At 39.5% G+C, this 14652-nt stretch overlaps 2 protein-coding genes across 2 annotated transcripts in view; both read right to left on the reverse strand.

The window, feature by feature from the left end:
- RAD54B (RAD54 homolog B) overlaps positions 1-14652 on the reverse strand; it is a 744820-nt gene that overhangs the window by 453669 nt on the left and 276499 nt on the right. The window lies entirely within an intron of this gene.
- The window catches only part of CDH17 (cadherin 17), a gene marked incomplete at its 3' end in the record, with an annotated part of 129892 nt that overhangs the window by 81908 nt on the left and 33332 nt on the right, over positions 1-14652 (reverse strand). The window lies entirely within an intron of this gene.

The raw sequence follows: 14652 nt of genomic DNA on the forward strand, positions 1-14652 counted from the left end.
TGGCATTATTGGGACTTACCAGATCTCTTGATTGCAAAGTCCAAAACTTCTTTCTGCTATAACCTGCTATGGTGTGATAGCTACATGTACAGATGTAGACATACAGAGATGTAAATATATAGATAGATATAGATGTCTATCTAGCTATATCTGTCTATATCTATATAGATAATATATAGATCTATATATTAGACATATATCTAATGCCAAGGCTCCACAGCAATTTTAAGGAAAAGCTAGAATTAAAATCTTTCCAGACTCTCAGATTCATGAGTTCCTTGAATGTTTAAAAATTAGTTTTTGCAACAGAATTAATTTGGTTGGCAGGTCCAAACATCATTTTAGACTAACTCATTATAGTTAAACTCAAGATTTTTTTTTAATTGTTCTAGACGTCTTCTTTGTACGGAGACACATGGAAACAAGGTACAAGTAATCCCAGAACCTAGAATATTACAAGATGAAATACAGGAGGACTTCCATAGCCACAAATTCCACATCCACAGGTTCAACCAAACACAGATTAAAAATATTCTGAGAAAAATTTATCTGCACCAAACATGTATACTTTCTTTTTCTTGTCATTATTCCCTAAACAATACCGTAAAACAACCATTGACATAGCATTTACATTGCATTAGGTATTTAAGTAATCTAGAGATGATTTGAAGTACTGGAGGAGTGAGCAGGTTATATGCTCCCTTTTATACAGGGGATTTGAGCATCCATAGATTTTGGTATCCATAAGACTCATGGAACTAATCCCCACAGATACTTATTTAAGATCATTATATATATATATATATATATATATATATATATATATATATATGTGAATAAATTGGTTTTAAGTCTAACTAGTTTTTTAATATTAGCAAACTGAACCAAAATGCACATGATTAGCTATCAACCAATATTTGCCTAATAGACATAAAAAGAGCCGGGCGTGGTGGCGCACGCCTATAATCTCAGTGGCTTGGGAGGCTGAGGCAGGAGTATCCCACGTTCAAAGCCAGCCTCAGCAAAAGCGAGGTGCTAAGCAACTCAGTGAGATCCTGTCTCTAAATAAAATACAAAATAGGGTTGGGGATGTTGCTCAGTGGCTAGGTGCCCCTGGGTTCAATCCTGGAACCAAAAAAAAAAAGTAAAATGAAAGACAATAACGTCGCATCTGGGGATCTTTCTTCTCATGCTGCTCCCACTCTTCCGGCCTTATCTGCCACTCCCTCCCACACCCAGCCATGCTACCCACCCTGATGCACTTTGCCCACAAGCTCCCCTAGGTCCACGCCTAGCACAGCCCTGGCACAGAGAAAACGGACAATGAATATTTGCTTAATGAATTGGATTGAGATTATCCTTTCTTATCTCTGCTTCTATTCTTCATACTTTATCATCTAGGTCCAGCTTATTCATCTATTTAAAAAAACATTGAGCCAAAGCTTCCTATATGTGCCAGATACTGTGTTAAGGATTGGGACACCAAAGTAAAGAGCTTGGGGTCTGCCTTCATAGAGCTAGGACCCAAAACCTTTTTCATGAAATCTCCCCTGACTGCCAGTCAAAAGCCTCTTCCTCTCCAAGCCCTCCTCCAACCACATTCCCACATTGTTCATCATTTATTTATAGGTTGGAATTACTGTCTCTACTAGAAAATAAAATTCTTCAGACCAGCAGCCTTAGTTTTAATATTTTTTTCCTCTTAGAGCTCTTACACTATATCTTGAATATATTAAGCCCTCGGCAGATGTTTGCTAAATTCTAAAATACTCATCATTGTCTGTTAATTTGTTCTCATCTGTAAGAGTTTTCAGAATAAGCGTAACATGTTAAAGGAAACTAGTTTCAGATTTAAAGTTTTGGACATAAAATACAATCATACATTTTTACTATTGATAAAATAATGTTGTTTCTTGCCAGGCGCAGTGGTGCAGGCCTGTAATCCCAGTGGCCCTGGAAGCTGAGGCAGGAAGAGTTCAAAGCCAGCCTCAGCACAGCAGGGCACTAGGCAACTCAGCGAGATCCTGTCTCTAAATAAAATACAGAAAAAGGGCTGGGGATGTGGCTTGGTGGTGGAGTGCCCCTGAGTTCAATTCCTAGTACCCAACCCCCACCGCCAAAAAAAGGGTTGTTTCTCTTTTAAATACACTAACACATTTTTGTTAGGTAATAGTTGAAAAATTGTGAAATATATCATCTATCCTTGAGCCAATATTTTTTTAGCACTTCTAACCTTCCAAAGAAATGTAGGATGAGTGATAGAAAAGCAAATAAAAATAAAATGAATGCCTTCCTTTAGTCAGATGCTCAGACAGGCTACTGTCTGATGTTTTAATGGAAATGCATTTATCTTTGGTCATTTACATTTAGATCAACCCTTACAGGAGGATTTCCAGTAAGAAATAGAATTGCTCTCTACTCCCATGCCTGGAGCGCCATGACATGAGGACAATGTACCACACCACACAATTGGGAACGTGAACTCTGGAGTTGGACGGATTGGTTTGGGCCCTGGCTCCTCCACTGCCTCATGGCCCCATTTACTCATCTGTAAATCAGCAATAATAATAATAGTATTGATCTTTGAGAGTTATGGGAGTCAATGAGTTAATATTTGGAACAGTGTTTGCCAAACAAAAATTCACCCTGCAATCAAGTTTGCTTAGTGGGAGCTTTAAAGGTTGCCCTACACCACGCCTCCCTTCACAGTGCCCAGCTTCTGGCAGCCCACCATCAAGAATATTCAAGAAACAGCCTCCACAGCAACATCCTCACAGCCAAATCAAGTGGCAAGGCATGGCCTTTACCCAAATGATTCAGAGCAAATTACACTAATGCTAGGATTATGTCTGAAGAGGACTTTGTACTCTCAAATAAGTCTTGCTTTTACTGCCTCTTTGCAAGGATACCATACACTAAGTATACCATGCCCTGGGTCATGATGAGGCTGATGGGAAACCATCGTTTGAAACTGAAGCTGTCTAAAACCATATATGATAGGTCTACTCACAAATACTTAGAAAGGATTTGAGTATTTGAAAGAGTTCAGTGACATTTCATCTGAACTACTGAAATAGTTGACCCAATGATCTGCTTGGAATTTCTGCTATTTATCAGGGTCTCCCTCAGGTAAAAGGACTAACTTCAGACAGTTCCTATGGCAACTATCAGAGAGGCCAAGCATACCCTTAGCAACACAGGTCAAAGGCTATTGGCTCTTTTTCAAAAGGAGTTTTGAAAAGAACTCAGTTCCCAAAATGTGGATGCACTTCACCTAGCAGACATCACCACCATGACTTGCTCTAACTGTGGATCAGGACCTTGACTTAAAATGTGGAATCAGGGCTGCTGGCCTTGCTCTCCAGGGAGGTACCTTCACTGAATTCACTGGAGCCCAGAAAACATGGAAATCCCTGCACAACTTGAAACCGTATCCACCAGGATCACAACACAAAGGCAGCTCACATTTACCAGAAACCATTTGCCATACTGTGCTGAGTCTTTTCTTTTTCTTTCTTTTTTTTTTTTTTTTTTTTTTTTTTTTTTTAAGTGCATACAAGGAATTGAGCCCAGGGATATTCTACCACTGAGCTACATCTTCAGGCCTTTTTCAAATTTTCCATTTTTTAGACAGGGTCTTGCTAAACTGCTGAGGCTGTCCTCAAAGTTGTGATCCTCTTGCCTCAGCCTCCTGAGCTGCTGGGATTATAGGTGCGCCACCTCACCTGGCGTGCTGAGACTCTTATGTGAATTATCTTACCAATTTCTCAGAAGAATCCTATGAAGATACTATCATAATCTGCCTCTTAAATATAAAAATCAAAAGGTGAAGGTCAAAGAAGTTAATACACTTGCCCAAGGTCACATTGACAGGTTAATTTGCATGCCTGTGCTCTTAACCACATATTCTTCAACCTCTAAAAGTATGAACAATTCTGATAAGATACCAAGTGTCATCTCACCTGGCACATCTTTCTGAAAATACAAAAAAAAAATTTCTTTACTTCATGGCTGTTTCTCCTCTTTGTATGCTGACATGGCTCCCCTCCAGCCCCACACCCACACCACCAGCAGCCAAAGGCAAAAGTTGCACAGCCTGGGAATTCGTACCCCTATGGTGAATATATCTCTGTGTCAAGTTCTCTCTCCTCATTTCCCCTCATGCTTTACCTCCCTAGTCTCCAATTTTTTAGTTAATTCAAATGTTGGGATTAATTCATATTCTGGAGTCCAATTCCCAAGTACCTCAGAATGTGACCTTAGGGTCTTTACAGAGATAAAGTTAAATCAGGGCCATTAGGGTGGGCCCTAATCCAGTCTGACTGGTATCCTTTTAAAAAGGGACAATTTATTGCCTCATAAGCACAAGGCCCTGGGTTCAAATCCCCAGCACCAAAAAAAAAAAAAAAAAAAAGGGACAATTTAGAGACAGACTCATATATACAGGAAGAAGATATGCAAACATGAGGATAATATTTATAAACCAAAGAGACAGGACTGGAAGAGATCTTTCCTTCGCAACCCTCAAAAAGATCCAACCCTGAAAACACATTGATCTTGAACCTAATGCTCCAGAACTATGAGACAACAAATTTCTGTCATTTAAGTCATTCGTTCTGTAGTATTTTGTTATGGCCACCCTAGTAAACAAATGCACCAAAGGACTGAGAAACGTGCTGCCATCTCAAGGCAGGAATGGTCTCAAAAGGGACTTTACTCTCCTATTATACATACAGTATCCCTGACATCCCTGGGGGACTTGAAGCTTGATTTATTCTCCTATTAGACTCCAATTCTTCCGAGAGACATTAAGACGTTTTTAGATGCTCTTGGAATTTCTCTATTTATCCAAGTAAGGATAGAGAATTCCTAGCCTCCAACCCTACAAGTAACTCGATATGCAAACATTGATTTCCCCCTCCCTTGCAAAAAGGTAAGTGCTAGGTAAATTTTAAGTAGAACTAGAATCAGTAAGATAATTCATATAAAAGACTTTGAATTAAAGTAATTCATCTAATGCCGAGGTTGAGCCAAGCGGCCCCAAAGAACAGGGAAGGTACAGGGGAAGAGGATTGCAAATTTTGTTTTCAAATATCATAGGGTGGTGTGGGCAGGAGAGGATGTGACTAGAATTCATAATAATACCAGGACTGAACAGCACCAAATATCCTGTGTGCCATTTATTTTACATCTGCATTGTGTATTGCTAAGAGCAGCATAAATTATAAGGCAAGGCCAGATATGAATAAAAATCAGATTAAAAGCTGGCTCACACCATTGTTCATCAAGCAGTGTTCAGATCCATCATGCCCGTCTTTTGGTCTGACTCACAAATTACAGGCACCAATTACATCACTTAAGGTTTAGAAAAACCACAGGAGGAGCGGACCAATTTGCACTTTTGACAAATTAGGGACCCAATTAAAGTGGCTCTTAATAAGCTAGGAGCAGGCAGGCAGGCATAAAATCTGGGCTGCTGCCTCACGCTTCAGACTGATTGTTCCACCTGAGGAGGGAGTGGGTGGCTGGATGGCGTGTTTTTAGCTTTGAGAGAGGAAAGGAGGGAAAGGAGGAGGGAGAGACATATCCCTACCCCCACCTCCCACACATACATAAATGTGAGCACTTTTTTCCACTGAACTTTACAGTATAGGTATATCAGTCTTTCAGAATGTGTTATTTTTACACATATACAAAATTGGGGTGGTTATCAATAGATTTGTGACAGGATCCATAAGCTCATGGGAGGGTAGATGGCTTCCCTGAAGAACTTAAAATGGTTTATATGGTCAATTGCAATACAAATTGCTGGCATAATTATTCTTAATAAAGAATAAGGAGCTCTAAGGAATATTTTGAGAAATGTGGTTTTGCTCATTCCCGGTTAGCTCTCTTTATCCTAGTCCTCCCCCACACTGAGGAAGGGATGATCGATCAGCTGGAGAGAAAGGCCTCTCCACAGAGTCTCAGAACCTGCCAGCCATGCATGAGTCAGCAGGGGGACGGGAGGCTCCAACATGGGGTAACAGAAAGCCACCCTGCCAGGGCGCCCCTCTGACAACTTATACCTGAAGACAGGAAGGACTCTGGCTTTGAATTCCCTGAGATGAACAGGTTCACACCTCAGAAACCCTGGAAGGAAGGCAGGGGAAGAACTTTCTTTCCTCCATATCTAGCAGAACATTATCATAAAGTGATTTCCATCCTCCTCTTTATACCAGAGGAGATCTATTTCTTACAAAAGGCGACTTAATTATTTTTGACAGAGTGTTTCTTCATGTATTAAACCACACTTCTTCATGTATTACAAAGTGCACAGATGAGCACTTTGTCAAGATAATAAGATCACACACTCTGGCCTTAGCAATTCAGTAGGAGGTAAGACTAAATTAGATTCAATCCCATAGGGTTCAGACACTGAAGGATTAAAAAAAAAAAAAAAATCAAAAACCACTTCGTATACCCCTAGTTCCTTTACAAGGTGACCCCAAGGCAAGAATTGTAATGGCAAAAATGTACAGTCATGCCCAGGTACAGCAGATTAATGCTCTTATTCTGTAATTAAATCATAACTGATGACTGATGGGTAGGAGAGCAAGGAAAAGTGAATTTAATTCTACCTAATAAAAGGTGCCATGCCACTATGAAATCTCATCAGGAATTAGTTTTTTTTAATTGAAATTCTTAAAAAAAAAAAAAAAAAAAAAAAAAAAAAAAAACGGTTCACATTTATTGACAATTTGCTAAGTTAAGTACATGACAACATGAGTCCTGTTATCCCTGTTATCCTTCAGGGCAGGAAACAGCTGAGAGGTTGGGGAAGGGGTGTCAGTCTCAGTCCTAAGACCAAACACAGAATCACAGGACTTGGCAGCCTCTGTGAAGGGAGGAGGTGCCCATCTTCATTTTAAATATTCTTCAAGAGCAAAAATCTATCATTTTGATTCTCTTTGACCCTTACTCAAGAACTACAAGTCCTGATGTTTTAAAGTAATTAAAAGGTAAGAAATAATTGACTACACTACCAGGGATGAGAGGATTCAAAATGTCAACATTACAGAGTATTTTAAGAATAGTTTTACTGCACCACCTATATACAACCACCAAGTATAGCTTAGTCTGTTACATATTGCTTAAGTGGAAAAAAAAAATCAGCTCTAGTGTAATTAATACCTCAGCTACTGGGTGAACATCTGTTTTTATTAAGTTAATATTTCTTGTACCTAGGTAAACATTTGTTTTTTCTCACAAGTAGCAAACAGAGGAAGATGGATATTCCCTTAACAGAACTCAGAACAGCTTCCCGTATTTAGTCAGAAGCAGGCCACAGAACAACTAACCCCATTCTAAATCAACAGCAGAGATTTCTAAATGAATGTAATTTTATGCCAGCAAATAAACCTATATATTCTAGCCATGTAAATTAGCACCCCTACCACTCATTTATGGGCCTTCAGAGGAAGGAAGGTGACAAAGCCCAGCTTTCCTTATTGGTCATCTCTCTTGACCTAGAGAAAAGTGAGGGCATGCTCTCCTTTCCAGAAATTTCCTTCAACAATGGAACAAGAGTTTAAATTCCCACCAGGACATATATTTTGCCTTTTATAAGAGGAAGAAGAAGGTACTAGAAATGTGACCTTCACCTTAAACAACAGAGACTTTTTTAGGGCTCATCTTGGAAAGTTTCAAAGAATGCCATACACACATTGCACCTGAAGATTTAAATGGAAACCATTAGGAGGTTTTGATAGTTAATCAAAACCCAATGGTATGTCATTCTCTTCCTATATTGTTGGATCCCGCCTCCTTAGCATAGCATTAGTTGCTCTCTTGAACAATGGAAGATATGCATTTGTAGCAATAGTGATCTTTTTTTCTCCTACAGAATAAACAGCAATTTCTCAGTTTAACCTGAGTCACCAACCTGAACCTTCTCATGGAAAAGAGAGTCAGCATTCACTGAACGTCCACCGTGGCCAAGCAATGTAGTGAAATCTTTACCTTCTTATTTAATTCACTTTACTTCTCAAAATTGCCCAGTTAGGCAGGTTATCTGATTTTGCAGATGAAACACTTAAGGTTCGGAGATGAATGAACATTCTGCTCAGTGCCTGCCACTTGGGATATGATGAAACCACCCTGACTCATCCGAACAACCCTGAAGACTCATAAACTACGTGCCCCATAATCTACTCTAAAGTCTCGCTCAGGAAAAGACTCATCTTGCTTCCTGGTGAGAGCTGAACATCCTCCATTTTCCTGATCATTTAAACATATGATTTCTTCTTCTTTCAAACAATGCCTCACTTGCTATTTAAGCTTGTTTTTCTGAAGAGAAACAAAGTCAAGAAAATCTCAGGGAATGCATTAGCCTTTCCATTCTCCACCCCACCCCACAGAGGGTCTCTCTCCCTAGAAAGTTGCCCATAGTAAAGAAACAAGACAGGCAAAGACTGGAACTCTGAAACCCCCAATAAGTGGTACATGACTTAACATCAAGATAATCACAATCCACCAGTGGTCGAATGCAGCACCTGAAGCGGACCAGCATCACACAGCCTTTCCTTCACAGTGAAGGCAGGTCTGCCTCGCTGTCTTTAATTCTTATTCCAGTATTTTCTTTAAAAGATTTCCTTTCTCCTTTCTACCTCCCTCCATGCTACATCCCAAACAGTCCTACAAATTCCAACTCAAATCTTGTTCTCTGAGAAGTAGCTAGAATGCTCAGTGTTTAAAGACCATATCTGAGAGATACCACACATTTTAAAACTAAGATTCTAACCCCCTTCTTCCAGAGTATAAGAACTCCAGAACACTGTAAGGCCAGGCATTTCTATGTTAATCACAAAGGGTGTAAATATGTTTAACAATCCAAGAACCCAGACTTCCCTTTAATCCACTACTAAGCTTGTTTTAACCAAAGCCACTTCATCAAATGAATTTCTAAAACATAGACCATAGTTGCAAAAGAAAGCAACTGTGCTCCAGGCTTGCCACACTGGGAGTGTCTTCTCCCAGCAATGCTACACAGCTCACCTCAAGGAATACATTTGCCTGCCAATCCCCGCAGCCCCATCTCATTTGTCATTTATTTGTCAAGAAATATGTTATTGACATAATTAAGACATATCAACACTTACCGTCCCGTAAATAAGAAAATGGTGGTTAAAAGTTCTTTTCTTCCATTCGGTTTGGAGACGCTGCTGGGACTGGAGGCTCTCCCTGGGAACTGCCTCTGCCCTGCTCTGCCTCCCCAGCCTCTCCCTCACCTTCAGTCAAACATTAACCAGTAACATTTTTTTATTGATCTTTGGGAACCACGGGGTATCATAAAAGTTATCATTACATTCATTCCAGGAAAGATATGAGTTTGTGCCGAAAGAAGTTCCATTCCCTATCTAATACATCTCAAAACAGGTGAATTTTTTTAATGTAGATGAGCAAATTAGAGAACCAGGAGAAGTTAGGATAGAAAAGTTTTGTGTATTTCAACTATCTTGGACTGAGCTCTATGACATCAAGGACAGCATTTTGTTAATATTTTGCACCCCCAACACTTAACATGGGGTCTGCAGAGGAGAGCCCGTCAACAAATATTTATGTAGATTCCATGTCAAACACAAAGACACAAGGGCACCAAGTCTGAGCAGCAGCACTGTTCATTGGTGACCAGCCACAAGATACTTTATAAATGGCTCAGAAGGTGTGATTGAAGACACAAGCTGGCTGTCCCTGCTTCTGAAATTCAAGGGTCCCCTTCAAAGTCTGCAAATCTGCAAGAAACAACAAATAATAAACTTTCCCTTTAAAAAATAAAAAAGTCTTTTTTTTTTTTCCTCCCTACCTCACAACTCAGGGAAAAATGGACTTAGATAAAAGCAAGTTGTTTTTCCCCTCAAAATTAAGTTTCTCCAACTAGTCAATGAGTCAAGACCCCCAGACTTCTTAAATCAGGGCCTCTCTGAGAGCAATTCCCGATTCCCTCCATTTAGTTGCTCTGGGAGCTGAGGCTGCAGATGAGAATTGATGCCATTTCGATGCCATTTGGGGATCAGTGGAGGCAAGCTTTGCCCCGTTTCCAAGGGCCCCTCCTGAGCAGAGGCTGGGTGTGCATCTGTGCAGTGAAAGACCCAGGGGCCCAGCAAGCATGCAGGAGGTGGGCACCCCACTTCCTGGATCCCGTGAGAAGCCTTCCCAGGTGCCCTAAGCCACTGTTGGGAAGGGACCATGCTCATCTTGGGAACCCTAAAGGCGAAACCACTTTGCTGTATCCTCATTGGAGCTGCGAGCCCCAGAAGGTTCCATCTGTCAGAGGCAATATCACTATCTTAGGGAAGTGAGAAGGGCTTACCCTCACCACCCTCAAGTTCAGACCACTTCTGCTCACACAACAGCTAATAAAATGAACTTGTTCTACAAAGTCAAGTAGCTTCCCCCTGCCTGTGTTTCACTTCCTGGAACCAATGTCGCCTCATCTCACGACATTGCTCTGAAAGGAGTTTGTTTCTTCTCTAGAAGCTTTTTAATAACGTATGTAAAAAAGCAGTTTTAAGTCTATCAAGTTTTTAAAAAAGAAAGTGCATATATGTATCATTTTTAGATATTTTTTAACAACATTATACTACTATGTTCTTGGCATATTGTTGTATCAGTTAAAAATAGGTTTTCTCACAGTTACTTTTATAACATGTCAATGAAGTCACTTCCAGCTGATAGAAAACAGAAACAGGAAGAGGTTTTTTACCTTTTGCCCAAGCCACACAGCCTGCAAAACAAAATCAGGACTCCATCCTGCTCTGATTCAAATCCCAGTCAATTCACCACAACTATAAATCTGCTGGATTCTTTTCCTCCAGTTCCATGCAAAAAATAAAATAAAAATTCCCCAGGGAAGCAATCCCCCTGTGGGAGACCATTCTTACTGGGAGATGGATAAGATTCTACCTGCGCTCCCCTGAACACTTCATGCTACTTCTTGCCTTGGCTTCCAACTCCATGATAAGTTGGCCAAAACCAGCCTTCAAAGAAAATGACAGGTGAATGAATTTCTGAATGATAGTGTCTGTTCCTGTACTCCATGGGATAACAGGTCCACATGGTTCTGAGTGCTATTTATATATTCATCACATCTGTTATACACTCTTCTAGATTAAAGTCAAAGATAAAGAGTGTACATGTTTCAAAGTGAGCACCACTGCATTTTAAGAATCCATTTGCCTGCAAAAGTGAGACATTACTAGTTCAAGAACTTAGCACTAATAGAAATAATACAAATAAAGAAAATAGAGCTCATAGAAACAAATGATTTCCTTTCTCAGAGCAAAGGAGATGTGATTTTTATGATGGAAACAAGTGAACAGTTAAAAGGATTTGGGCAGATGCTTTTAATTATCTGCTTCAAGAGGGTACAAATATTTCAGTACTTCATCGCATAATAGCATTTGAACTATTCCTTCAACATTGGCCTAAGTAATACACAAGCGATGTTTAATTTATGGTTAGTTAGCAAGAATAAAATCTGGATGGCCTCCCAGACAAAAATTTTTATGAAATTTTGGAATTATTCTTAAAATTCAAAGCATGTTACATTTCTATTATTTTTATTCTTTAAAACTCTAAATAAATGGAATCCGAGTTTCATTGCTAATGTTTTCCATTTTTTTTGTGCACTTGCATTTTAATGATCTTTAATTATATGTGACGTATCATGTATTTTGACACATTGTCATGAGTCCATCAGTACACAAACTTCACTGAACGAAAGGGTATAATATTTTAATTATCTACTGTGTCCTGCATTTATTAACTTAATGATGGCAAAAACTACCTTCTGTTGATTCTTTTAAAATATTTATTAAAAGAAAAGTGGGGGTTCCATCAAAATAGTAGATAGATCACTGGAGTAGAAAGAAGGGTGTTGAGGGAGAGGGAAGAGGAACAGGACAAGGAAAGACAGTGGAATGAATCTGGCCTACCTTCCTACGTACACATGTGAATATACCTCAGTGAATCTCACTATCGTGTATGCTCACAAAACACTAATTAAAAAAAAAACTACTAAGTAAATAGCAGAAAGATCAGCAGAGTGGAGGGAAGGGGTCTGAGGGAGGAAGAAGGGAAAAGAGAAGTACTGGGGACTGAATTAGAGCATTATATTCCATGCTTTTAATAATATATCAGAATGAATCCTTTGATGCTATATACAATTAAAAAGAATCCATTAAAAAAAAAAAAAAAAACTTCTATTTCTTAGAACTGAACTCCTGTCAGTTATTTAATTCAACAGTTCAAAGTGGCCAGGATAACCTACAACCAAAGCTACCCGGAGCCTAGACAAGTGAATGGTTTTACACCCTATAAAATATGTCAATATTTTACATTCTTCATTCTACACTTAGTGAAATGAACTCAAGCTTTCTGCTAGCCTGTGCTTTAGATTGAAGTACAGTCTTCCCTAATTATATTTTTTTTACAGTGGTTTTTTTTTTTTTTAATTTGTTCCAATTAGACATGGCAGTAGAATACATTTCAAAATATCATACGCAAGTGGATCACAACTTCTCCTTCCTAATTCCTTTAATTGGCCAGAAGAGACTGCTTCCTGATAAACTCAAGCAGTCTACAAAAAATAAAAAAGTAACACAATTTTTGCTCAGTTAAAAAAAAAAAAAAAAAAAAGTAAAGCAGTTCCCACTTGCATATAGCTGTTAAACCTATTTCTGAGTTGGTCTGTTTGGATTGGGGTTTTTTGTTGGTTTGGTTTGTTTTAGGAAATTTTCCAAACCAGGTCATTTTAAGGAATTGTTAAAGGGTTTAAAACTTAGATAATAAAATGAATCTCTGAGTTCAAGTGGAACCGTAAGTCATGCTGTTTCAAGATCTTAGCTGACAGCCACCTTGTGCTCCTCCTAAAAATACTTAACAAAGATGATTTGAAGCTAATAAAACATCCCCCCACTGTCTCCTTTGACAGAAGTAGATCCAGTTTGCAACTGTTTATTCCAGAAATATTTTAACTCCATCATCTATAGATGTTCCTCCAAGCAACTACCCAGAAGGTAAGGACCTTCACCTGCCTACTGTTTCCCATAACATGAAAACTGGTGGAGAATCCACAAATGGAATAGGTAGTAAAAGTATTCTCATCACATTTTACGTTGGAGAGTTTATTAGAAGTGGGCCTTACACCATGAGATCCTGGGTCAGGAAGTCTGGGATCCTATACCATTTTAAAACACTGCATTCCTGCTGTGGAAAAACACAGACCCTTTCATGAGAAACAACCCAGCTTAGGAATTCTGCACTTTATCTGCCAGAAAATATTCCTTAGCAAAGCCTGTGTTTGAGACCAATTTTGTCCCCACTGTGTAGGACCCACTTCTGAGGAATGTCTCAGATGGAGAGAAGGCCTGGTGGCGAATGTGCAGGCTGCATCCAGCAGACACAGACATGCTCATCTTCCCTCACATCCCTCAGACATTTTTTTCCTCACAGTCAGCTGAACTTCTTGATTTGACCTCAGATTTTCTTTAAATTCCAAGGAATGAGAATAATCTTGTTGGTTTTCTGGGACCTCTTTCCCTCTTACCAGTTTTCAACAAACAAGACTTTGCTCACATCAAGTTCACAGCTTAGACCACTGCATCTGACTTCCACCTCCATGCTTGCCAAGGTGACCAACCCCCTTCTCATGAGAATTGAGGGGCACTTCCCAGTCTGCACCTTTCCAACCTCTGACAGCATTTGTCACCATCAATAGTTCTCCCTGAATCCCTGGCTTCCTCACCAATACTGTTCTGGGTTCTCTTCTACCCCTTGAGTCAGTACCGGGTAGTCCCCTTGTGGGCTCCTCAGACTCCTCAGGTCCAATTCCAGATTATCTTGCCTTGTCACTGAGAGTTTGGATCTGTTCCTATTTATATGCCTTTGCCTCAAGTATCACTCTCTCCAGCTCAGGTTTGGTCAGGGTACTAGTCTTCAGAGTCCAGCCTCCTATTATACAACTCCATTCATGTGTTCCATATGCACAAAAAATTCCATATATCCAACATTAACTTTACTGTTTTCATTTCTCCAAATCATGCTCCTCCTGGGATAACACCCTCTCATGTCACCTCTGCAATTATCACAGCTTAGCCAGATGGTGTCCTGTGATTGACACCCATCATGAGTACATGTGAGTAACTCCCATCATGTATACAAGTAAACTGGCTTGCAAATGCCCAGGTTTTACCCCCTTGCCTGTAAGGACTCTGACAGTAGATACCTGTTTCCCTTCTTTCCCTATGAGTCTCCTATTAGACACTAAAACCTTAGGATTGCCTCTGGAAATTTTGCCCTTAAGAAGAGTTTCCTGGGAAAGAATAGTCTTTCCAACAAATGGTGAAAAGGATATCCACATGCAAATGAATGGAACTGGATCCCTACCTCACAACCATTCAGAAAAATTAAACTGGATCAAAGATATATATATAGGAATTAAAACTAGGAAACTCTTAGAAGAAAGCAGGGGTAAATCTTACCGATATTGGATTTGGAAATGGTTTGTTAGATATAAACACCAAAAGCACAAACAATAGTGGGGGAAGCAGATAAGCTGGACTTCATCAAAATTAAGAAATTTCATGCTTTGAAGAATACTATTAAGAAATT

The sequence above is a fragment of the Sciurus vulgaris genome (assembly GCF_902686455.1).
Source record: "Sciurus vulgaris genome assembly, chromosome: 1".
Lineage (NCBI taxonomy): Eukaryota > Metazoa > Chordata > Mammalia > Rodentia > Sciuridae > Sciurus > Sciurus vulgaris.